Here is a 25,000-nt window from a genome sequence, read left to right as displayed (position 1 = left end):
TAACATGTGTACCAGGCCTGACAATATGGCTGTAGACAGCCATGTAGATGGGTATAACACATAACAACTGATATACATTTGCCACCATAGGTTTTGGATTCACACACTTCTGTCTGGCCTGACACATAATGACTGCTGGTACAGGGGTGCCATGGACACATACTACCCACTAGATATTGACATACATCTGTACAACATCCAACTGCTCTGTCTGACATACATGACTTTTAAGGGAGGCCTGGCAGCAGTACATCTGGCATGTATCTGTACATGACATCTCACTGGGTAAGTACACTAGGCTGCTAGGCATGTAACAATGCACTGTGAAGGCTACAGGCAGACTGGCTCAACACTGGCCTACATCTCGTATGGGGGAATGCACATGTACCTGCATATATAGCAGACTCAACAGCCATGTCACAGCAGAGGGTAAGATACACCTGTGTGAAAGTGCATGACCACAGACAATGTGAACATAGCCACAGCCACATATGGCAAGCTAGCATATTATTACAGTATATGTACTATCTGTTCTACACCATCCTCATATGTGCCACTCACAGAATGACCTTACATATACTGAGCTGCTACACAGTTTGGTCTGATGGCTGTCTGTGGTATGGGACATGTGTGTGAATGGCCCTACAAACATGTATGGCACAACACTACCATACAGTGGGGCAGCATGTAACATTAGATAGAAGGGGAGCTAGAACAATGACATCTACCACAGTCTGTACACAGCCTAATGTACATATTAACAATACACACACTGCCGACATTCACCATCACTACACAGACCTCAGTACAGTACAAACATCTACAGAATGTCCAGGTTATGTCATGATATATAACCCCTACTGTACATGACATGTGTAGCAGTCTGATATATCACTAGCTTATTATCAGATATGATGACACTATGTATGGTGTACAGCACATATTCACCACTTCATGCAAGACATATGTACAAAGGTTGATAGAGGTGTGGCTGACAGCACATACACAGGGCCAGTATAGACATGTTGCTGTGATATCCTCATGCATTTACCATTGTAACAAGGTTTGTTGCAACATATGTCCTATGAGGGATATGACATCAGTAACTGTGGGATATGACATCAGTAACTGTCATGGCTTTCACCATCTACAGACTGCAGTCCTAACACTACCTTCTGCATTCCACAGATAGATGCACTGTGGCTAGCACATGAAACCAAATGCACAACACTGCCCAGTCTGCAGATGACCCTGTAGATGGGGATTCCTCATATACATGGAACTGACATGACAAGTATTGTGACATGTATGACAGGCATATCCAGACAAACACTGTTAAACTAACATTACTCCAAATGCAATATAGCAGCACTTACAGTCTGTAGTCAGGTCAGGCACTTCCCCTCCTGTTTGTTGCACTCTTTCTACAGTGTAGGTTGTTAGAGGTTAATCCCCAATCCATCTGGGATGCTGTTTGCCAAACAGCAGATCTAGATCCTGCTCACAGTGACTGAAAAGGGCCAACACCACCATGATGTTCCTAGGTATTGGAGTGTGTTTCCATGCATTTGGCTATGGGAATATTACCACAGCTGTTCCACATTCAATCAGCTAGGGAAGAGCTGCAATTCATGCAGAGGCCATCAGCTGATCATGGGTATCACTTAAATTACACATGCTGCTGCCTAGGCAAAGCAGTTGTGGGCCTCCACATCCACCAGAGTGGGGGTGGGGAGGCAGATAGGGGCAAATACATGTCATGGAGGGGTAGGAGAGTAAAACTGAAGCATGTTTGTGTCACACACCTACCAGCACATTGTATCAAACCCCCAACAACTATGTAGTGCTATCACAGTTTGATGCAGTTATTGGATGCGCCACATGGGGTTACCTGCTATGGAGCACTCAGAACATATATGTGGTGGTTAGTGACATCTGCAACAGGGACATGGTAGATATATGGTAGGTGATGTACACATGCCTGTCTGCATGAACAGTTGCCAGCGTCAACACAGGCACACTCACACAGGAACACACACATTGACACACTTGGCAGGGCCAGGAGTGCAACTCATCACCAGTGGGATTGCCACAACACATCAATGTGCAGGTATCACATGCACCGCATGAGTCATACAGAGGTCGTATGGGCAAAGAGTATGAGGAGGTGTCAGACACCAGACAGCATGTTTCAGTATGCCCTGAGGGGTTGTAGTGAGTGTGAATGTGGACATACGCACCATACAACACACACACATGGACACACAGGGTGCCAGGTCTGACATGCATGGGTGCATGTCTGCATGGGTGTGTGGTGGTCAACTGTGCCAGCAGGCTGTAGAAGGGTAGGTGATGGGTATACCTTGGCATCAGGCCACATGACAATGGTCTGCATTGTGGCTCAGGCCTGTAGTTTCTGCATTTGCCCACACAGGTGGGTATTGCATTCCCATCCAGTCACCTGGGTGACTATTGTGTGTGGCCAATGCTGTGCAGCACTTGCCATGTATGTGTTCCTTAGTCCATGACATGGATGGTGTCTGGGATGTGCACACCTCCCACATGCATGTACAATGACATGTGCTACTGTACCTGGGATGTCTGGCCCATGTTGTGAACACAGATTATCATCAGATGTGCCAGTCTTGCACACCTGTTGCAAGAATTGGTAATGGGCAGCAGGTTTACCCTGCACCTACAGTGATAGCATGCTAACAGCATTCCCTGATGTCAATGTTATCTGACCATACAGGGCATGTTGTCAGGCATGGTATATCCATTGTGAGTCACATGTGAAGGCACCATAGGTGGTGCAGGTGTCCATTGGAGAACATGGTGGAGGTGCACTGTCTGCATGTATGTGCATATTGGACAGATGGGCAGGGTGACACGCCCTCTGTAGCCCACTGCTATCACTAAATAGTTACTATCAGTGGCCATTATGCAGTGTACTACCCACATATTGACTGTTGCCTAGGCATGTGTGTGCGTATGACACATGGGTTGAGTGTGTGCTCTGGGTAATAGTGGGGTTGCTAACAGTGATTGGCTGGCCTTGATGTCACATGTATGGGTATGGCTTTGCACACCAGCCACTCAGCTAATTTTCATCTGTTATCCCTCTATGGTTGACACTGTGATATATAGTAGGGCCACCATTAAAGAAATAAGCAAAATCCCCTCCACATTGCCCACAGGTGTCACACACTCACCACCACCTGTACACAGGATACACGTTCCAAACACAAACACCTGTCATGTCTGGGAGTTGAACCCTTACCTTACTAGTTTATTACACTAAAGCACTACACAGTTATAGTACGCACCATGGACATTACTGAAGTACTTCTTCCCCAAGGGTGTATTTCACAATGAATGGCATCAGCAGGATTACCAAAGAAGGGCATTTCAACTGTACTGCAAGTGACTAGCCTAAAATGCATTACTCCCTACACAGACAGTGAGACACACAAAAAACATCCACAACCGACATGTGTGAGTATTGAACCCCTGACCAAGGCCTATATCACACTACAGCATGGAGCAGTTATAGGTCACACCACAGGGATTACTATTGAACTTTTTCCACAATGTTGTATTTCAAAATGAATGACATCAGCAGGATTACCAAATAGGGCATTTGTAATTTATTGCAAGTGAGTAGCCTATAATGCATTGCTCCATACACAGACATTGGAACACACAAAACATCCAGAACTACCATGGGTGGAGATGGAACCCTACTACAGATCTAAGTCACACTACAGCAGTAAGCAGTTACAGGATGCGCTACAGAGATTACGGAGCTACAACCTTCCCAGAGGTGTATTTCTATGTGAGTGACATCAGCAGCCTTGCCAAAGTTGAGTATATGAATTGTACGGAGTGTGAGTAGCCTAAAAAGCATTGCTCTTGACTCAATCAGACACACACAGATTCACACACACACAGTTTCCAGGTCTGGGGTTCAAACACCTACCTGACTATTTTATTACACTACAGCAGTACACAGTTACAGGACACACTACAGAGATTACTGGGTGATGACTTACCCAGAGGTTTATTTCCAGGTGATTGACATCAGCAGTCTTGCCAAAGTTGAGTATATGATTTGTACGGAGTGTGAGTAGCCTAAAAAGTATTGCTCTCTACTCAGTCAGACAGACACACACACACATTCATACAGTAACTATTTTATCACAATACAGCAGAAAGCAGTTACAGGATGCGCTATGGAGATTACTGGGCTATAATCTTCCCAAAGGTGTATGTCTAGGTGAGTGACATAAGCAGCATTACCAAAGTTGAGTATATGATTTGTATGGAGTGTGAGTAGCCTAAAAAGTATTGCTCTCAACTCAGTCAGACACACACACACACACACACACACACACACACACACACACACACACACACACAGTTGCCAAGTCTGGGATTAGAACACCTACCTAACTACTTTATCACACTACAGCAGTACGCAATTACAGGATGCACTACAGAGATTACGCGGCTACAGACTGACATCAGCAGCCTAGCCAAAGTTGAGTATATGAATTGTGAGGAGTGTGAGTAGACTAAAAAGCATTGTGCTCTACTCAGTCAGACACACAAACACACAGTTGCCATGTCCGGGGTTAAAACACATACCTAACTACTTTATTACACAACAGCAGTACACAGTTATAGGACATGCTACAGAGATTACTGGGCTGGGAATTTCCCAGAGGTGTATTTCTAGGTGAGTGACATCAGCAGCCTTGCCAAAGTTGAGTATATGAATTGTATGGAGTGTGAGTAGCCTAAAAAGCATTTCTCTCTACACAGTCAGACACACACATAAACACACACTCACACAATTGCCAAGTCTGGAGTTAGAACTACTACCTAACTAGTTTATCACTACAGCAGTACGCAGTTATGGAACACACCATGGAAATTACTGAGCTACAGCTCTCCCAAAGGTGTATTTCACTTTGGATGACCTCAGCAGGCTTGTCATAAAACTGCTATGGGGAGGGCGGTGTGAGCATGGGCTATAACCCATTCATGTAGGGGTTTACATGCCACATGCGGTCACACACGGGGTCATATGTCACAGGTACGTGTATACAGCTACTAGATGACTACTTCCTTGTACAGTCATGTTGCACAGCTGGCACGTGCAGAACATAGTCTGTCATGCTGACAGATACTGGTGGCTAGTATCTGCAGTGAGTGACATCTGCACCTCATGTGTTTGGGGCCCTTTGGCTGTGTGCTTGGTGGGACAGGCTCGTATGGCTCCTTGTCATGGTCACCCTCTTCCACACTTCTATGTTCATCTACCTTTGGCTTATTGTAGTGTGTTGTCCTTACATGTGTGTTTGTATTCCTATCCACTGTGTGTGAAAGGTAGGAGTGGTGCATACTGACATGTGTCTGCACTGAGAACTGCGGCTGCCAGATATGTCTGGTCCACTGCTGTTTGCAGACATGGCCTTCATGTGTTTGTGTGTGAGCATGCCCAGTATGGTGTGAGCATGCCCAGTATGGCCATCTGTATTGCATGTGTGGATCAAGTCCAGCTAGTTTGTACTGCGGTGCTGACCTTTGTGTAGTACACTGACAGGTAGCATGCTGTGCCTGCAGGGTATCCATCGGTCATTTGGCATTGACTGTTGATACATTTCTGCATAGCAGGGGGGACACCTGACTGTTTCTACATTTCTACACAGGAGTGGGGGGCACACCTGACTGTTACTATAAGTGTACATAGGATGGGGGGCAAACCTGACACTTGTACACATTTGCTAGGACTGTACTGGTATGTCAGGTACTCCGTTTCAGTCTGTAGTCTTTCCTATCATGCTGGCTAGAGGCATACCAGTGTACTACAGATCTTGGTTTTAATTACCTGCATATTAGTTTCTGACTTCCTAGCCTTCACAGCTTAAATCCAACTGCCTGGCCTGCTGTAGTCTGTCTGTGTAGGCCTGAGGGAGAGCTTACCCACAGGGCTCATTCAGAGGCCATAGTACAGCACTTGTTTGTGTTTGTCTACACCTGTCCTGCTGGCTGAGACTATTGTTGGGTATGTGAACCTTCCTGACTGACATGTATGGGTCTTATGGACACACATGTCACTCAGCCCATTTCCTACAGTGGGTTTTGTCACCCTGTGCAGTACTGGCTACTATGGTGACTCCAGTATGTGTTACAGATGTCATGGTGCCACTATGTGTGTCTACTGTCTGCTGCCATAACATATGGCCACCCAATTCCCTTGCATGCTCACATCCATACCATAGCTACAGGTAACAACACATTATACTCCATTTGGCAATTGGTAGGTTGATTGATTTACCTTGAGGGTATGCCAGACTTGAGGATGGTGCTTGAGGGCTGCCTATGTTGGATGCACATAGTACACTCCCTATACATGGTTGAGCACAGGTGGTGTCATGTTTGGCATCCCTTTTACTGTCTGTGCGAGTCAGAGACAAGTGTCATTCCCTGGGTCGCTACTGTGTCAGTGCATATGCTATAGGTTGCCTCTTTGCCAAGGCCAGGGCATACTGGACATGCCTCCTTCTGGGAACTGGGGCAGGCTCAGGTTGTTCCTCCTCCGAGTCACTCTGTGCCTGTACATGCCTTGGCATTGGTGGGGGGGTTGTGTGGCCCTGCCCCATGCTGTTCTTGCTGCAGCTGTTTCCGCAGGTTCATATTGTGTAGCATTGCACATACAAGGACAATTTGGGTACATGTAGCTGGTGAATACTGCAGGGCTCCAACGGATGTGTCCAGACACTGGAACTGTGACCTGAGCATCCCAAACACAAGCTCTATTATATGTCTGGCCTGTGCGTGTGCCTCATTATGGCATTCTTGTTCAGGTGTGTGTGCATTTCTGATGGGTGTCATCAGCCATGGCTCCAGTGGGTACCCAGCATCCCCCACTAGGTGACTGTAGGGGATGTTCACATTGGCTAATCTGTGGTACAGCTGCGTCAGATGCCATATGTGTGAGTCGTCATAGCTTCCAGGGCAGCCAGCACACACATTCATTATAATGCCCTGGGCATCACATACAACCTGACAGATGATGGAGGGGATGACCCTGTGGTTGATGTAGGCCCTATCCTGCTCACTGAGTGGTGCTTTGATGCATATGTGCATGCAATCTATAGCACCCAGTACCCCAGGGTATTCTGCTATTTGGTGGAAGAGACGCATATTGCTGGTCAACACCTCACATGTGTTGAGGAAATATACGTGCTCGCTGGCATGTGCTGACATGGCATCCAGGAATTGGTGGACTACTTTGGATGCTGATGCCTGTGAGATCCCCATGATATCTCCAGTTGTGCTTTGGGAGGTACCTGTGGCCTACACATACCTTGGTATCCACTGGGATAGGTTCCCCTCGGCCAGTTTGTTGTGTCAGGTGTGGCTGGCACAGCTCAACAATTTCTGCAGGAGGTGTATGTCCACCCTATAGTGCTCTACTATCTCCAGCTCATGTAGCCCCTGGTAGGTTACCCTGGGTCTGTACACTCTTCTCCGTCTCCTCACTGTGGGTTGTTTGGCAGCATTCACATCCTCACCACCCTCAGCCTCTTGAACATGCTGGTTTACGATAGCAAAAGCAGCCCCTAACATTTTTTCTCTGGCTTTTGTTTTGTAAAATTTCCCCATTTGTATACACCGGTGGTGCAGAGTTTTTTGGAAAAACAACAGGGAAAGGTCTTTGCATAGTTTATAGTGGTGTGCTGGGCTGGGCTAGTCTGCTGCCTGTGCGATTGGCTGATTCTGATACATTTCACCTGTCAGCTAAGCTAGTTCTCCTTGGTTATCTTCCAACTGCTGTTTTCCCTTCCCATTGCCTTCCTGTTTAAGCCTGTATGTGCACCATGCAAATGGAGTGCTCAAATGTGCACAGAGCTGCTATTTCTTGGTTTAACTTATTTTTTCTTCCTGTAAAACCCGGTGCACAGTGCACACACCCGCTTACACTTTGTCAAGAGTGCTAGGCAGATTTAAACACATCCCTAGCTTAGCTGTGCTAAGCTAGGAGCAATCCCGAGCAACAGGACTCCAATACGCTTACAGTATGCCTGACACACACACCCATGATGTCACCTATATCCTAGTCTTGCACCCAGCTATTCATACTCTTACATTGATGGGACCTGTCTCACATGCTGGGGAAAACTGGGATTCACTGTCCTTCCCCTCATTTGCATAGGATTGCCTGCTAATGCATAGTTACATGTCTCACACTGAGCCTCGCCCCTTATCAACCACTACTAACTGGCCAGGTTGTCTTCTGCCTGCCATTGACTTACATGGCAGAATACTGATTATAGTTAGAATGCTCATTTTAAGTTTATTTTCTTTTTTTCCCCACAATCCCGTTTGCGTGCCGCTGCCCTATGCTTAAACGAGAGATCAGCGAAAAAAAATGAAAGTTGTTTTTTTTAATTTTTTTTTTTATTGTTTGCAATGCCAATGGCCTTATACTTGGTCATTGGCATGTTTACTCAGTGATATGCAGCCTTTATTTGGAGCTGTCATAGCTCAGATTTTGATTTTGCAGAAATGTACTTGGTTACTAACCGAGTACATTTCTGCAGATAACACTAGTCTTGCAAGGACTATTGCAAACTTCCTGGATTGCATAATCACCTCATTTGCATGGATTTCTCCTGCAAATGAGGTGATTTGCATACCTTGGCTTAGTCCATGCAGGATTAGTGCTGGAGCTCTCGTGCATGCCCCTGCAGGCTGTTCCTGGATCGGACGGCCTCCTGCTCTCATCTTTCACTCCGTGCAAGCTTTTGAGAATCCGGGGGTATGTGTGTACAGGGAACTAACAAAGTTCTTCTTTTTGATGTCCCTTAAATGCTCTGAAATATGTAACCTTAATTTTTGTATAGTCTTCCCAACATAAAATGTGGGACAGCTCAGACATTTAATCAGTATTAGACATAATTACTACTCCACCCCGTTTATCAGGATTCATGACCCGATATTGGTTCGTAGTAGTTAATTCTTTTAAATAAAATCTTTCCCACATTATCAAATTATCAACCAACCCTTTATCTACCAACAAACACCTCTTGATTTGGTTTTCATTTAGCTTCTCAAATACAAACACCATAGAATTACTTTGGGAATGAATGTACTACACCTTTTACTGTAAAACTGCAGTCAGTACGAGGGCTGGGGTTGTTAGCAAAAAATATAACTGTCTCGTAAATAACTTCAGATTAATTAATAATCTACCTACATCATAATAATAAGTTGGAACAAATGAAAAACCTTTTTTAAATAAATCCCTGGAGTTTATTTACAATAGGGGTGTTAATTTAAAAGGTTTATTTGAAAGAGAAGTTGACACTAGGGTTCACAAGATGTCTAAAATGAGTAAGAGTGGTTTCTGCAGTGTATGTAAATTTATAAATGATGGGCAATATGTTACCATTAACAATTACAGGGGAACTATTAGATGCCCTGGTTATTGTAACTGTAACATGAACATGGTGGTATACATTGCTACATGTCTGAGCTGTCCCATATTTTATGTTGGGAAGACTATACGAAAATTAAGGTTATGTATTTTAGAGCATTTAAGAGACATCAAAAAGAAGAAATTGGTTAGTTCCCTGTACACACATAGTCTAAAGTGTCAGACCTTTAAAAAAATTAGTTTTTTGTGGTTGATCGAGTACCTCAAAGTGAAAAGGGGATGACTGTAAGATTTTATTGGAAACAAAAGAGTGTTTATGGCAGCTGAGATTAGATGCCTCTAACCCTCTGGGTATTAATGAGTGCATATCCATATCTAGTATTTTAAAATACAGAGCTCATCTAATGTAATGTGTTTTATTTGATGTGTTTTATTACACACACAGTTATAAAAGTGTATATATTATATAAAAGTTTTTATAAATGTATTTATTAGGTTGTATTTATACTGTAGATGTTGTTATTTATTTGTATGAAGTTATATTTTAAATAATTAATGCATTGAGTTACATGATTGGACAGTGTTAATTGTGGGTGGTGTTGCATTTGTATTTAAATGATTAATTGGGTTTAATATTTTACTCTGATGAAGCCCAGTAGATGTAATGGGTGAAAGCGCTTAGTCACTTTATGTTTTATTTTAATTAACAGTGAATGGTTCTGGAACTAGTTGGTGATATTTTGTATTACTGGTTTCACTACGTGAACTTTGTGGTGTTATTCAGTTTCCTGACAAGTTCTGAGAATGTTTTTCTGTTTCTTTTATGTGTGAATTATTGATCAGTTGCTGCTACAATACATGGACATTTCACAACATATTATTTGTTTTATGCGAGAAAATGGAAGAGGAGCGTTGATGGATAATGTCAATGTGTCCTTATCTACAACACAAGGAGAACTTTTAACTTTGCATACACCACCAGCTAGTGTTGCTTTGGTATCTCAAACCCGCAACAGTTTGGGTGCAGGAAATGCAACGAACACTGAAGGACCTACAGTGAATGGTTCAACCAATGAGGTACGTTGGAATTTAGACACATGGCTTGCTCCATCATCATTGAATGTAACGCTGGTTACAGGGAATGGAGCAGGTATGGGAACGCTGAATTCTCAATTACAAGATTTTGAAAAGATTATGAGGTGTTTTAAGGCACTTCAAATGATCATTGTTTTTCTTGAGTGGTCCATTGAATTAAATCATGTTCTGAAGGGCCTGAGAGTTTTCAAATTGCCTATGGGTATTGAGGAGGAATCGAAGGCATTTCATGACTTGTCTGCATTGTTTGATCATACAGGTATGAACCTTATGGGTATTATTATAAATAATAATAATATTAAACTTGGTAAACTCAAAGATGAATTAGCAACTTTAAACAACAGCATTACTAATGACTTGTTATTTGAGTTTAACAAGGCCCGTTTTGACTAGATACAGAAAGACATTGAGGTATTTGTCAAAACAGGGCTTGAGATACAAAAGGGAAATTGGTTAGAGACAGTCTTTAATACACTGAAAATCGGGCTTATTCACATCTTAAAGTGAATAAGAACAACAACAGAGTTAATGGGCAAAGGCAGGGGCTTGACAACAGTAGGTCTCAACCTGAAAATATGAACGGTGGGGCTAATACCACTAATAGGGCAAATAATAGCCCTTTTTTAGAGCAGCCACCCCTAAGACATTCACATTGGTTAAGGAATCGATACCAAAACCAACAGCAACAGGTATTCAACAGGGAGATGGAGAGAGGACAAATGAACCAATGGAGGGGGATGGAGAGGATTCCAGGTACCAACAGGTACAATCAGCACTCAGGCAACAGTTTCAGTCGGACTTAACAGGTGTTAGTCTGACAATTGCTAGTGACTTTATGCTGGACAATTTTTATTTACATAATGATGAATCTGACAATGACAATGAGACTTTTTATGATGATATAAGAGGAAATGTAGAGGGTGATGATTGTTTTATGCAAGTATGCAAATGCAAACTTTTAAAGGATGGTAGTTTTTCGATTTACAATTTTACCACTTTGGAATTGTCACAGGATTATTTTTCTTTATTTAAAAACGTTTTTTTATTTGTTCCAACTTATTATTATGATGTAGGTAGATTATTAATTAATCTGAACTTATTTACACGACAGTTAAAGTTAAAAATATTTTTTGCTAACAACCCTAGTCCTCGTACTGACTGTAATTTTACAGTAAAATAGTGTAGTACATTCATTCCCCCCAGTAATTCTATGGTGTTTGTATTTGAGCAGCTATGTGAAAACCAAATCAGGAGGTGTTTGTTGGCAGAGACAGGGTTGGTTGATAATTTGACAATGGGGGAAAGATTTTGTTTAAAAGAATTAACTAGTAGCAACCAATATTGGGTCTTGAAACCTGATAAAGGGGGTGGGGTAGTTATTATGTCTAATACTGATTACACATGCAAAATGTTGAAATATTGAATGATTGTGAGACATATGAAAGGGTGTCAAAATATATACACAAAGATTGACTGGCAGTTGCATGCATTTTTGATGGAGGGGATTATTACCAAAGATGAATTTAGTTATTTGATGGTGGATACACTGATTATACCATCCATATTTGGTATCCCCAAAATCCATAAAGACATGAATGAGCCACCATTTAGGCCAATAGTTTCTGCTAGGGGATCAAAGACTGAGGCTATTGCATCCTTTGTTGACCTTTTTTATAAAAATATATTAGGTAAACTACCACACATCCTTAGAGATTCTTGGCACTGCTTAGATCTAATAAGAGAATTAAATGTTAGTGATGAATTTTTAATGGTAACTGTGGATGTTGTCAACCTATTTTCTATAATACCATACAATATTGGGTTGGAATTTTAAGAAAATTGTTTATTAAGCCACTGTGAACTGCACAATGTGAAGCGGGGATTATTAGTAAAGCTTATGGAAATGGTGTTATTAAACATTTATTTTATTTAATGGTGAGTATTTTAAACAGACTATAGGTGTAGCAATAGATGCCAGATGTGCACCCATGTAGGTAAACATTGTGTTAGCAGAATGGGAGACAAAATTTGTTTTTTCTTCTAGATTTATGTCAAAAATTGTGTTATACTTGCACTTTTTGGATGATATCCTGATATTTTGGAAAGGGTCGGAGGTTGAGGTTCAGGATTTTATTATGTACTTTGGCAGTACGACACCATTTTTTAAATTTACTAGTAATGTGAATGAGAACAAATGTGAATTTTTAGACATATTATTATACAAAGAAGATGGGGTGTTAAATTCTAGTATTTATCGGAAAAAAACTTATTCTAATTCTTTTTTACATTATAAAAGTTGTCACCCTTACTTCCAGAAGAGAAATGTTATGAAAGGACAGATGGTGAAACTGTCTAGGTTAGTTAGTAAAGATGAGATATTTAACACTGAAATTGCTAAACTGATGAATATGTTGCGTGAGAGAGGTTATCCTCTTGATGTGTTATTTAAAATATGTAATGAGATGACAGACAAGAGGAAAACTGTTTTTTAACCTCTACTGAAAGGAGGAGCAACAAAAGTTGACATTAGTAACACAAATGATCCCGCTAACAACAGAGTTATAGTGAAGGACAAAAGAGGGGCTTTGGTACTCCCATATAATGATACAGCAGCCAAGGTTAAGACTATTATACAGGCAACATGGGAAGTTGTGTTTAAAGGGGACTTGATAGAGATTCTTGGTGAATCCCCGGAGTTTATTTACAGTAGGGGTATTAATTTAAAAGGTTTATTTGAAAGAGAAGTTGACGCTAGGGTTCACAAGATGTCTAAAATGAGTAAGTGTGGTTTCTGCAGTGTATGTAAATTTATAAATGATGGGCCATATGTTACCATTAACAATTACAGGAGAACTATTAGATGCCATGGTTATTGTAACTGTAGCACGAACATGGTGGTATACATTGCTACATGCCTGAGCTGTCCCACATTTTATGTTGGGAAGACTATACGAAAATTAAGGTTACATATTTTAAAGCATTTAAGAGACATCAAAAAGAAGAAATTGGTTAGTTCCCTGTACACACATAGTCTAAAGTGCCAGAATTTTTAAAAAAAATTGTTTTTGTGGTTGATCGAGTACCTCAAAGTAAAAAGGGGGGGTGACTGTAAGATTTTATTGTAAACAAAAGAGTATTTATGGCAGCTGAGATTAGATGCCTCTAACCCTCTGGGTATTAATGAGTGTATCTCTATATCTAGTATTTTAAAATACAGAGCTCATCTAATTTAATGTGTCTTATTTAATGTGTTTTATTATACACACAGTTATAAAAGTGCATATATTATATAAAAGTTTTTATAAATGTATTTATTAGGTTATTTTTATACTGTAGCTGTTGCTATTTATTTGTATGAAGTTATATTTTAAATAATTAATGCATTGAGTTACATGATTGGACAGTGTTAATTGATGGGTGGTGTTGCATTTGTATTTAAATGATTAATTGGGTTTAATATTTTACTCTGATGAAGCCCAGTAGATGTAATGGGTGAAAGTGCTTAGTCACTTTGTTTTATTTTAATAAACGGTGAATGATTCTGGAACTGGTTGGTGATATTTTGTAAGCATTGATGATAGCCATCTTCATTATGCCATTGGGCAGAAATGAGAAAATGTCCATGCAACATAGGTTCAAGCTGTGTTCATTAACTAGCTTCTTTTTAAAGTAGTCCCCTACACTGTCAACATTCAGCATTCAGAATCATATGTAAACTGATTCTCTTTCAGTATGTCTCTGTACTGTTTGGGAAACTTTATACCTATAGCAGGTTTCTGTTGTCAGTGTTCAAAAGATCAGCTTTTCACAGTGACTGCTTGAATTTTTCAGCTCAATCCCCAAGTTTAGTATAAGATCATTTTTCTGCTTTGCAGGACAGCTTAAGCCACATAGAATGCATTACAGAGCATTGGTGTTCAACAACAGAGTTGGGCAAACAGTGCAAGGTGAAGGTACATTCATGTGGAGTAACTTCTGTGCACACACTGTCCTGTTACCTTGTTTACAGAGTTCTTCCCATGTATATGTTAAAATTCTGAGACATTTAAGTCCTTCCACAGTTTAAAATTATTTAAATTGTATATAAGCATTATTAACTTTTTATATTATATAGTATTAAATAACATAGAGTACAATGTCCTCCTATCATTTTCATCTCTAGTTATATGAATATGTTTGATGCTGTCTTCTTTCTTGCAGAAATATAGAATGCTTACTCTTCAAACATTTAATATGAATTGAAACTGAAAGGGATTTTAATGATTGCCACTGGAGATCCAGCAGGTGTATTGTTTCACTGATTAGAGTGTTTGCCCCTGAGATGTTCTTATGGTGGCACTTTACCGTGCTTGTAAGTTAAGCTGTTGTAGAAGTAGCTGATCTATTTGTACTTTTGGAGTCACTGTAGTTTTTATGTCCAGTGACCCTTAACAATGCAAAATATTCTTATCAATTTTATTCACTGGTAAAACTTAATTGTATGTATGCATGTATATATATATATATATATATATATATATATATATATATATATACATATATATGTGTGTGTGTGTGTGTGTGTGTGTGTGTGTGTGTGTGTGTGTGTGTGTGTGTGTGTGTGTGTGTGTGTGTGTGTGTGTGTGTGGGTGTAATGTATCTATCTTTCTATATATCTGCAACTTAGTGAAATGCTAAATGGCTGGTGATGTATTCTCAAACACCCACCTTGTGAGATATGCCCTTACTTTGTCTCAAGGCTGTAAACAAGTACCTTTCTGTAGTTTCAATCATAATAGTGATTCTGTATTTCCTGATTTTGCCCTACATTTCCTTTACTTACCTTAGCTGAAATGGGTAATTTATTTTGCAGGCTTCAGACCATTAGCAAGTAAGCCAGTGAGAGGTTGATTCCCTGCAATGCAGTACTGCTACATTCCAAAACTATGAGATGACAATTCTCATAGGTATTGCACCAGCTCTTTCCAAGAGCTTCTTTATGAATAGTTTTGTCCATTTCCTTTTGGATCAGAAATAGTGTGACATGGACATCGTATGAATGAATTCCCACACATGTACAGCTCTTTGGAATTTCCATCTAGTGCTGTACATCATCATCATCATATATGACATCAGCTACCCCTGTGTCAAGAATATAGACTTTAATGCACTAATTACACTTGAACTTGTTTTCTGCTAGTTTATTTCAGGGGATCTGCAATAATAATTTACATATGTACATTAAAAGTTCTTTAAACTGAAACAAGTGTATGCCCATGCTTTACTATGGTCTTCATGGAAATGAGTATGCCATTGTGTTAGTCTTTGAACTATTGCTAGGAAGTTTGTGCTGAGATAATCTATTTAGCAGCTGTAGCAGTCTCTTGTAAAGCTTTCTTGTTCCCATCCCCACATTTTTAAACCAACAATTTTGTTTACATTTTGCAGAACTTCAGTTATCTGCACAACAGTTCTTTGAAAAACCTGTGTTGCTGATAAAATACCAAACAGAAGTCTAAGGAATGTATTATGTTCCCAACAGAGCATTAAACAACACTACTGAAACTTCTTTTGCATCTAGTTTATTTACCAGGTCTCTGAGTGGCATCTAGTACTGAAAAGAGGTTAGCAATTGGAATTGTAGACACTGGTTCTTTGACTGTTAAATTATATTATTCTAATATTAGAGATCAATGCCTTGATTTATAATGACCAATGTATCATTTGCCCATTCTGCTTCTCTAATTGTTTCTTAATGATGTCTAAATTTTCCTTGCACTGAGTTCCTGCTCATTTTTTAAATGGTGCAGTTCAAAACAAGATTATTTCTCTATTCATACGCAGTAGTGTTTGGTCTAGTGGCTTTACTCAATGTCTCTACTAAGTTAAGAAATTAAAGAGATTTCTTTTTTCTGTGTTTTAGCCTCAGTGCTTCAAAAATGTCTTTAGAAACAATAATATGTTCTGTACCTGCATTTATCTTAAATTAACTATTTTACTTATTAATTCTCAGTACTTGTTGCCTTAGTCTGACTCGCAATTTTGTCTATTTCTGATATGTTTTCAGACTTCATTGTAACTACATCCTCCAAACCTTCAATTATCTTTGTAACAGTTCTTTGGAAAGCCTCTGTAATTGACAAAATACTTACCATGTTAAGAAATTATTTGTTTTAATTTTCTCTGATATCAGTTTTCTTCCAGCGTTTTTGTAACCTCTATTCAGTATCCATTTATAAACAAAGACTCTGGTTATCAGTAAAGTATCCTTATCTTTCATTGATGGACACTATTTATCTACCACTGTATTAATTGATTAGATAACTGCATTAGTATAGACCCATATTACTAGGACAGTACTCCTCTAGCAATAGCTCAGGGTATCACTCTCAGTTCACAACTGCCTGATTCCAAATGGTTGTGATTAATTAGAACATCCTCGGGAACTTACAGATGAGCAAGCCAGCCACTTACGCATTTATAGTGTTATTCCTGGATCTATATTATTTTGTTGAAATACTTTTCCAGCAAACACCTCTTCATCACCACCAAACCATCGAAATTCACTTCCACGAATCGAGGAATTTTTCCCAGAGCAATGAAACAATTGCCCCATAGCACAACAGAATACACAACACACTAAATCAAACTCACCCAAGTGTGGGGGGGGGGCTACACCCCCTCACTCCCCCAACTATATATTACCAACTCCAAGACTGCACTACAGTGGAGGAAAGGGCAAAGTTGTGGAATTGGATGACTACTTTCTTACTCTGGGAAAAATTCTGCAATTCGTGGAAGTGACTTTCGATGGTTTGGTGTCAATGAGGTGTTTTGTGGAAATGTATTTTGACAAACTAATATAGACCCATTTTTCCTATGTCATTGAAAGCAGTGTTAGTGGTGCAACAGGTAGCATGCTCACTGTGGGTGCAGGAGGCTGTGGGTTCAGTTCACACATCAGGAAGATGGATTGCTGGCATTGCAGTGTAGCATAAGGGGTGGCACTGCATTCCTGAGTGTGCTGTCCTTTGCATGAGACACTAAACCAATGTCCCATCTGTTTGAGTTGATGGTAGCTCATGTGGATGGGAAATCTCCACAGCACCTATTGAAAAGACTATGGGAAGTTCTTTGATTCAATAGCCAAATTTCCCCTAGTAATATAAATACCACCTCAAGTCTCCTCTGAAAAGAGTTTGATTAACCTTGTCAACTAAGGATGGATAAACAGATAAAATCCTCAAGACCTGAACTCCTTGAAAGGTGTGTCTATTAACTTAAAAGCTTAAACCTTTTCTTTCATTTTCAGAAATGTAGCCCCACTAGAACTCAAATGGGAATACATTTAGTATTAGTACATCAATTGCAAACTAAAAGAATTGTTTTTGCTGAAGTCAAGCCCCACTGAAACCATTCCCATGTGGGTACTTTGCAAGTAACTTCGCTAACTTAAAGTACTTAATATTGTCTCTCCAGACCTCCCAACCGGTTTTACCGATTTTGGGGTCCCAGTGAAGGAAATTCCGCTGGCGGGCACACGTCGCGGCGATGACGTCCTCTCCGTCAACTTTCAACCGAATTAAGAGAATGTCGTGACCCAATTTAAATGTCGTTCAGTTGCTTGAATACTCGCTTGTTTCTGTTTGAATATGGATGGAATACTCATCTGGGCAGAGTCATTTTCAAGCTGTGCTGCGCAGATTTAACACCACCGTCATGTAGTCTGAATATGACTTGTGGCAGATTTAATTGAGTATGATGTCTGTGCAGCCTCTTGGATAATGGTTTAAAAGTTTGACCTGCTAAAACAAAAATGGTAGAGTTGGCATTTTTAAGGCTGCCACTGACTCAAGCTTTGGGTGATGTTAGTTTAGTTTGTAGCTTAGTTAGTCTGAAACGGATTAGGTATTCTGGCTGATTTGGTAGCTAAGAGAAACAGAGTTATATGGAAGGATGCATTTTGTATGAGAATTAGGATGTAAGTTAAGCTTCTCAACTTTGTTAAAAATATATTTAGCAGTGGTTTAAATTAGCTTCCACTGTTCCATGGGACTTTGTCTGCTAAGATGACCAGATTATTCAAGTCCCTGTTCAAGCTTTCCTAAATATGACTTTTATGTACTTGGGGATAAAGATGTAACCTAGAGTCATGAAAACAGGGCGTCTGTTCAGAGGAAAAAGTGAATTGCCTAATAATACAGCTGATTGTAAGTATACATGAGCTTGAAGCTTTTAAGTAGTGCAGAAGGCTGAATGGTACAGTAAGGAAGTCGTTTTCTGTTTGTTTTCTTTGTTGCTTGTTTATTTGTTATGTATATATTGTTTTGGTTAGAACATTTCACTTTGAGAGGCATTCTTCTAATGTACTATTAGAAGATTCCAGTTTTCATATTCATATATATTCTTAGGTTTTCAACTGTGATGTTCAACATTTCATGATTTTCGACATGCTGTTTTGCCTGCTGAAATGCAGTACTTAATTTTGATTATATTTTACAAATGTTATTTAAACACTCTGTGTGTATGACATACCTGATGAAGATGAAGCACTATGAAATGTGTGGTTTTAAGGAAATTAGCTAGCAAATATCTTAATGGAGATAAGTGAGAGACAGTTAATATATGGATAGGTCATATGATACCTCTCAACTGCTCAGATTTTCAGAGAATATCCAGATTTTTGCTTCATATTTCTGATCTGTTCCTCATAATATTTGTGGTTTGAAGTCATTAAATAATGACATATATTTAAGTTTCAGACTTCATAGCCTTCAGAAAATGCATATTAACACAAATCATTTTATTCTAGGAACTTTCTAACTGTATAAGGGCAATATTTAAATGCTGTCCCTACTTTGGAAATTTTTCTTTCAGGTTTTATTCAGATATTGTTTGGTAAAAGTTGAGATATAGTATATATTATGTTTATGATGTTTATATTTTCTAATGCTTTGATACTGATTGTATCACTTTTGCTAATTAGTACATCTTGGTAATGATCACAGATGTTTATTAAAATATTTAAACTATATTTTATGATGCTGATATAAGTGGAAAGTTTTTTTTTACTACAGATTACTAAACTTGAAGCAATATTGTAGCATTACCATATAATATAATTATTAAAAGGATATGCAAAGGACAAACAAAAGACAAGTGATTCCTAAATGTATAAAGGATAAACAGTGGAGCCATGCCCACTATATAATTGAAGGGTGACCTAATGGCTAAAATGTTTGCCTTACAAACACAAGATGCAAGGTTTGAGTCACACAAGGGATGATTGGCTAGACTTAAAAATGGCTCACAAAATCAGTTAGCCTAGTACTAATCTATGAATGTATTCATGTTAAAGGAATTGCTAATTAATGTTAGGGGCTTAATTACTCATTAATGTGTGTAACAAGCTCTTATTTCTGCTGTGCATGGTGCACATCATTCCGGACACCCAGCCATCTGACCATTTATTTCATATTTTAAAGACTGCTACAATAGCAGTTAAAACAACAAGGTAATCTTTATCCACCACTGGCCAGATGCATTTTCTTTGGATGTGGTGTGTGTGGGTTTCAATGAATGTGAGTTTCAAGGGCAAAGTTTAATGTCAAGCCTATTTTCATTGCGAGATGGTATTGCCTTGTTTACCAGATGATGATCATTGTAGAAGTAAAGCAGTATGCATACATTAGTAGTGTTTATGGTAAATAAATGTGGCAAAATAGCCAGGTAACAGGACACTGGAATGGCTGCAGGGTGACTCTGGTGCCATGTTTTGGTTGTCTGTTCTTCAATTTGTTGGTATCCCACAATTCCACTGGAGTGGGTGGGGTTACATAATTATGTATGCAAATTAGATGTTAATCAGCATACAGATTTGTACCTATTTTTCATGGGCCTTGTCCAGATTTTTGATGTTTCCAGGTTGAGAGGTATGTGTCTCTCCCTCTTTGAGGTTCTGCATGTCAGAGGAGGAGATCTCATTATAAACAGTCATAAAATATGACTTGCCCTTTGCCAAAGATTTATTTATTTTATTTATTTATTTATTTTACATTTGTTAACCGAGAAAAGTCCGACTGGATATATATCCATTTACAGGGGAGGCCTGAGGAGAAAAGCTCCAAGTTATGAAAAATTTAGTAACAATAAAAATTTAGGTAATAGCACATCTAAAATTTAACAATGAATCTATTTATACTACTTTAAAAATGAAGGTTACAAGGATCTCTATAAGGTTAACAGTTGGGCAAGGACAAAAGATATATATTAGTTATAAATAGATAGGAGATAAAAACATTATCGCTTAGGCAGTAAATATACAGGGAAAACCAGTTTTAGAGAGGTGTGTCATTTTCAGTTAGAGAGTGATGAAGAAGAAATAGAGATGGTAGTATAGATTGGAGGAAATTATAAATAGTGTGAGGCAGAGTAGTCATCTAAGAAGGAGAAAAGGGAAACCACAATTGAGAGCTAAGTTTGGTCTAAAATGTTTATTGGTGTGTTTTTAGGTTAGTCAGGGCTGAGATATGAGCATGAGTATAGTTTGATTATCTCAGTCTACTTTATATAGTTAGTTGGGATTTAGGCATGGACATAGCCAGACTCTGTGCATGTGTGTTTTCAGGGAAATTTTGAATTGAGGGAAGGAGCTATTAGTAGTTACTTCTGGAGGCAGGGAGTTCCATTTTTTACCAGCAGAGTTGGAAAACAATGAATCTCCAGCTGAGTTGTAGGCTTTGGCTGTTTGTACTAGCACTCTGCTGGATGCTTTGATTTCAGAGTAAAAATAAAATACATAATAAAACATAATCCTGCAATCACAACTTTAATATTAAGAAAACACAATGGGAGCATTTAATATTCCCCAGGATTCATGAAGCTCAGCGCAAGGACAGCGTTAGCCTTGCGCCGACCATGCAGCATAGAGATGGTGCAGCAGCACCATATGCATATTAATGAAGGTGCACTGCCGCAACGTCCACGTGCACATGAAACGTGCGCAAATGCAGGAGGAGAGTCTAAGCACTGCACGGAAGCGTGAACATGTCGGCTGCAGATGCGCAACCTAAAATGCTGACTAGTACAGCCTGCCTCTAATAGTAATCACTCCTGTCAGTGTCCATGGATACTGAAATGTATGCAAAGCATACAAGACAGTTCCGCAAACACCAAAATAAAAAGTAAACACAAAGGCATGTAGCTGAATATTGAGCCCTCGTCCCACAAACAAATGACATTTAAAACCCTGTGCCCGTATTTCATTGTAGTGTTGATTGTTATACCAAGTGGAAGCGAAATGCAGCATGTTTGCATGCTGCTGCCCTTTGCTAAGCCTAGCCCAGTGGTTAGAGTTACCACCTGTCCCACTTTGTGAGAGACAGTCCCTCTCTGGGCATTCGTGTCCTTACCAAAAATATTAAAAATGGCAAATGTCCAGCGATTGTAGGACATAATTATGTCCCATATTTCATGTAATAGTTGCATAAAATAGTTATTTCTGTATCTAAAATACCTAAATGTTACAAGAAACAGAATAAGCAACTAAACTGCTACAAGAATAAGCTTTTATTTAGACAAAAAATAAAGTTCTATCCTTTGTACTGATCGAGGGTATGTGTCGGCCAGTAAAATCTGGTGTGTCCCCAAAATCTCCCAGTTTGGCCATTTGCAAAGGTGGCAGCCCTACCAATGGTCAGAGCATTTGCTCAATATCTGCCCATTCATGGGTCCAAGTTGTCCCTGTCTGGACGGCCCAAAGATGAATGGGTATTACCCGGGTCTACCCACCATGTCATGAAAGATAAGTATTTGCGTGTACCTATGTGCTTGAAGTACAGCATGTGTAAGAACAAAAATGCTAGGGTTGTTCTCACAACCATATTGGTACCAGAGATATGTAGAGTGCGCAATGTGTTCTGTTGTCTGTGCCATGGCCCAGCAACCAGAGAAGGGATGGATGGTGTGTGTGGAATATGGGGTGGGGTGACAGGTAATGTAATAATTTGCCAAGGGGAGACTGGGTCGGATGTACAATAGGTCAACTGTAGGTGTACAAGGGAGCAGTGGGTGAATCAGAAAGGAAACCAAAGAACATACATTCACATCCACAATACACCCTGACAGGCCATACTGCATAACACAATCCCACAAACATATGAACATTAAAATGTGCGATACACATGCACAGAAACATTACCGGCTCACACCCACATAATGGTGTGGCCTGAACTGAGCCATCCAACCCCAACACACCTGGATACATAATTGAATACCCATCATCCCCTCCACAGCACACCACCCCCCCTTGCTGAACATCCACCAAAACCACCGGCCTGCTAGCTAGGCGCAGCCATATCTGCACATAGTGCCCCTACCCATATCTAGTAGGCAGTCTCTGGCTTGCAAACTAGGTATCCCATGCATGCATAACCCTACCACATTTTCGAATAGCCAGAAGAATGGGGTTCATTGTCCACAATTTTTGGACATCCCTCATGGGATAAGTGTCTGTTCTCAAGATTAGACTTTGTGGCATAACACAATGTCCACCCCCGTTGACATCCGGGCACAAGTCAGATTAGCAGTACTTGTCCACAACCCTGCTCAGCCTCCACCCAGTCCTGCAGAACCTATGACCCGGGATTAAACACCTGACCATAATGCACATCTCCCCACATGCATTATCGGGAATATATACCTTTCACATGTTCCCATGAAGCTTCCCCATAGCCATCTTCCAAATAGTACATGTCCACAAATTGTATACCTCGTCCAGGTTCTTCGTCATAATGATGCACACAACCCCTGTATACAAATGGTACAGGTACCTCCCGTATGCGGTTGTTCATATACATGGCCATGTATAACTCCAGATATGCAGTCATATATCTATAAATGTACATACTTATATTCACATAGCTACACATCACACATACATGCATATAAGTACTTGTCAAGTATGTGTCCTATTCATAAATATGTATACTTGCAAATGTATACATATGCCTCTCAGAAACATATGAACAGTAACATGTACTATGCATATGTACACCAACCGACTGTTGCATTTGTTGCCAGTACTGTGGAATGCCTGTAGTAAAGTCATATATCCTAATTACCATCCATACAGAATGTATCACAGATGGTTTAGTGGTAAACTCAGTGACTATGGTGTTCCTGTTCCTGGGTCCAAGCCATGCAAGGGCTGCTAATTTTATATGATGCCCACAATAATGGCAGTCGGAAATAGGGTGATTAAGGTGCTTTAAAGCAGATGTAAGTGGGTATGCACGATGGTAAGTGGCAGTCATTCAACAGTATGGGAAATGTAAATAAGCATATAGGTGTATATGCATGTCACTGTACAGACATATATATATATATATATATATATATATATATATATATATATATATATATATTTATAGCCATGAAGAATGAACATGGTCACAATAAAGCAGTTGTAATGAATGTGAAGGAAACAGCAGCGGAACCCCCCCATAGTATTTAGTGCTGTCATATCAAGCTGCCAGAGGTGAGCAAACCTCCTGCATCTCCAACTACAGGTAGGATGCTAACAGTGGAACTAACTTTGTCCACGTGCTAAGTCTGACTTTCAAATAGGCACAGGGCAGTCCCAGTCACCATTTGGACAAGCCGAAAACCGGAAGACTAATTGAACAACCTGACCATTATATATATGTATGTCCCAGGACTATAAGATTGGGATGTCTGAATATACTTGGAGTGAGCCAACATACGGGACGTGTCTAGAGCAGTAGGGAGTGGCACATGTGTAGTGGTGTGGTTCATTTCCGACCAGAGAATGGATGACTGCTGTGTTACTGATGTTTTGCTGTGCTTGTTCTGGTAACTATGAACCACGGGTATACATGCAAATGAAGTAGCACAGCAATAGTGTAGTGGTTAGAGCATCCGTCTATCAAGCAGACGTTGCCGGTTCGACTGCAGCACACACCATTTATGATGCGTAATCCATATACGAGCATATCTTGCTAATTTTATGCTGTATAATGATATAATACCATTGAAATGTGAACTGGGGTGACGTATCACAGTAAGAATGCAGAAAGTGTTTGCATGACGGGAAACAGCGGTTAAACGGAAAACTGCTGCTGTAAAGTGTTATACACACCCTTTGTCCAACGGCCCTTGTTCTGCCCAGCAGCACAATAAACCGCCTCGGCCAGGCTTGACACCAGGACTTTACACATCACAATCAATGTGATTTACCACTAAGCCACGGCAGTTATACCTAACTCTGATGTTATCACAAACATAGCAGATAGCACAGTCATTCAATAGTATGATCAAAGTAATTAATCATGTAGATGTATATGCATGCGTACGTACACACACACACACACACACAGATATATATATATATATATATATATATATATATATATATATATATATATATATATATATATATATATATATATATATATATAT

This window comes from Protopterus annectens, chromosome 6.part1 (assembly GCF_019279795.1).
Source record: "Protopterus annectens isolate FY-2018-M chromosome 6.part1, PAN1.0, whole genome shotgun sequence".
NCBI classification, from domain to species: Eukaryota; Metazoa; Chordata; order Ceratodontiformes; family Protopteridae; genus Protopterus; species Protopterus annectens.
This window is presented reverse-complemented; position numbering follows the sequence as displayed.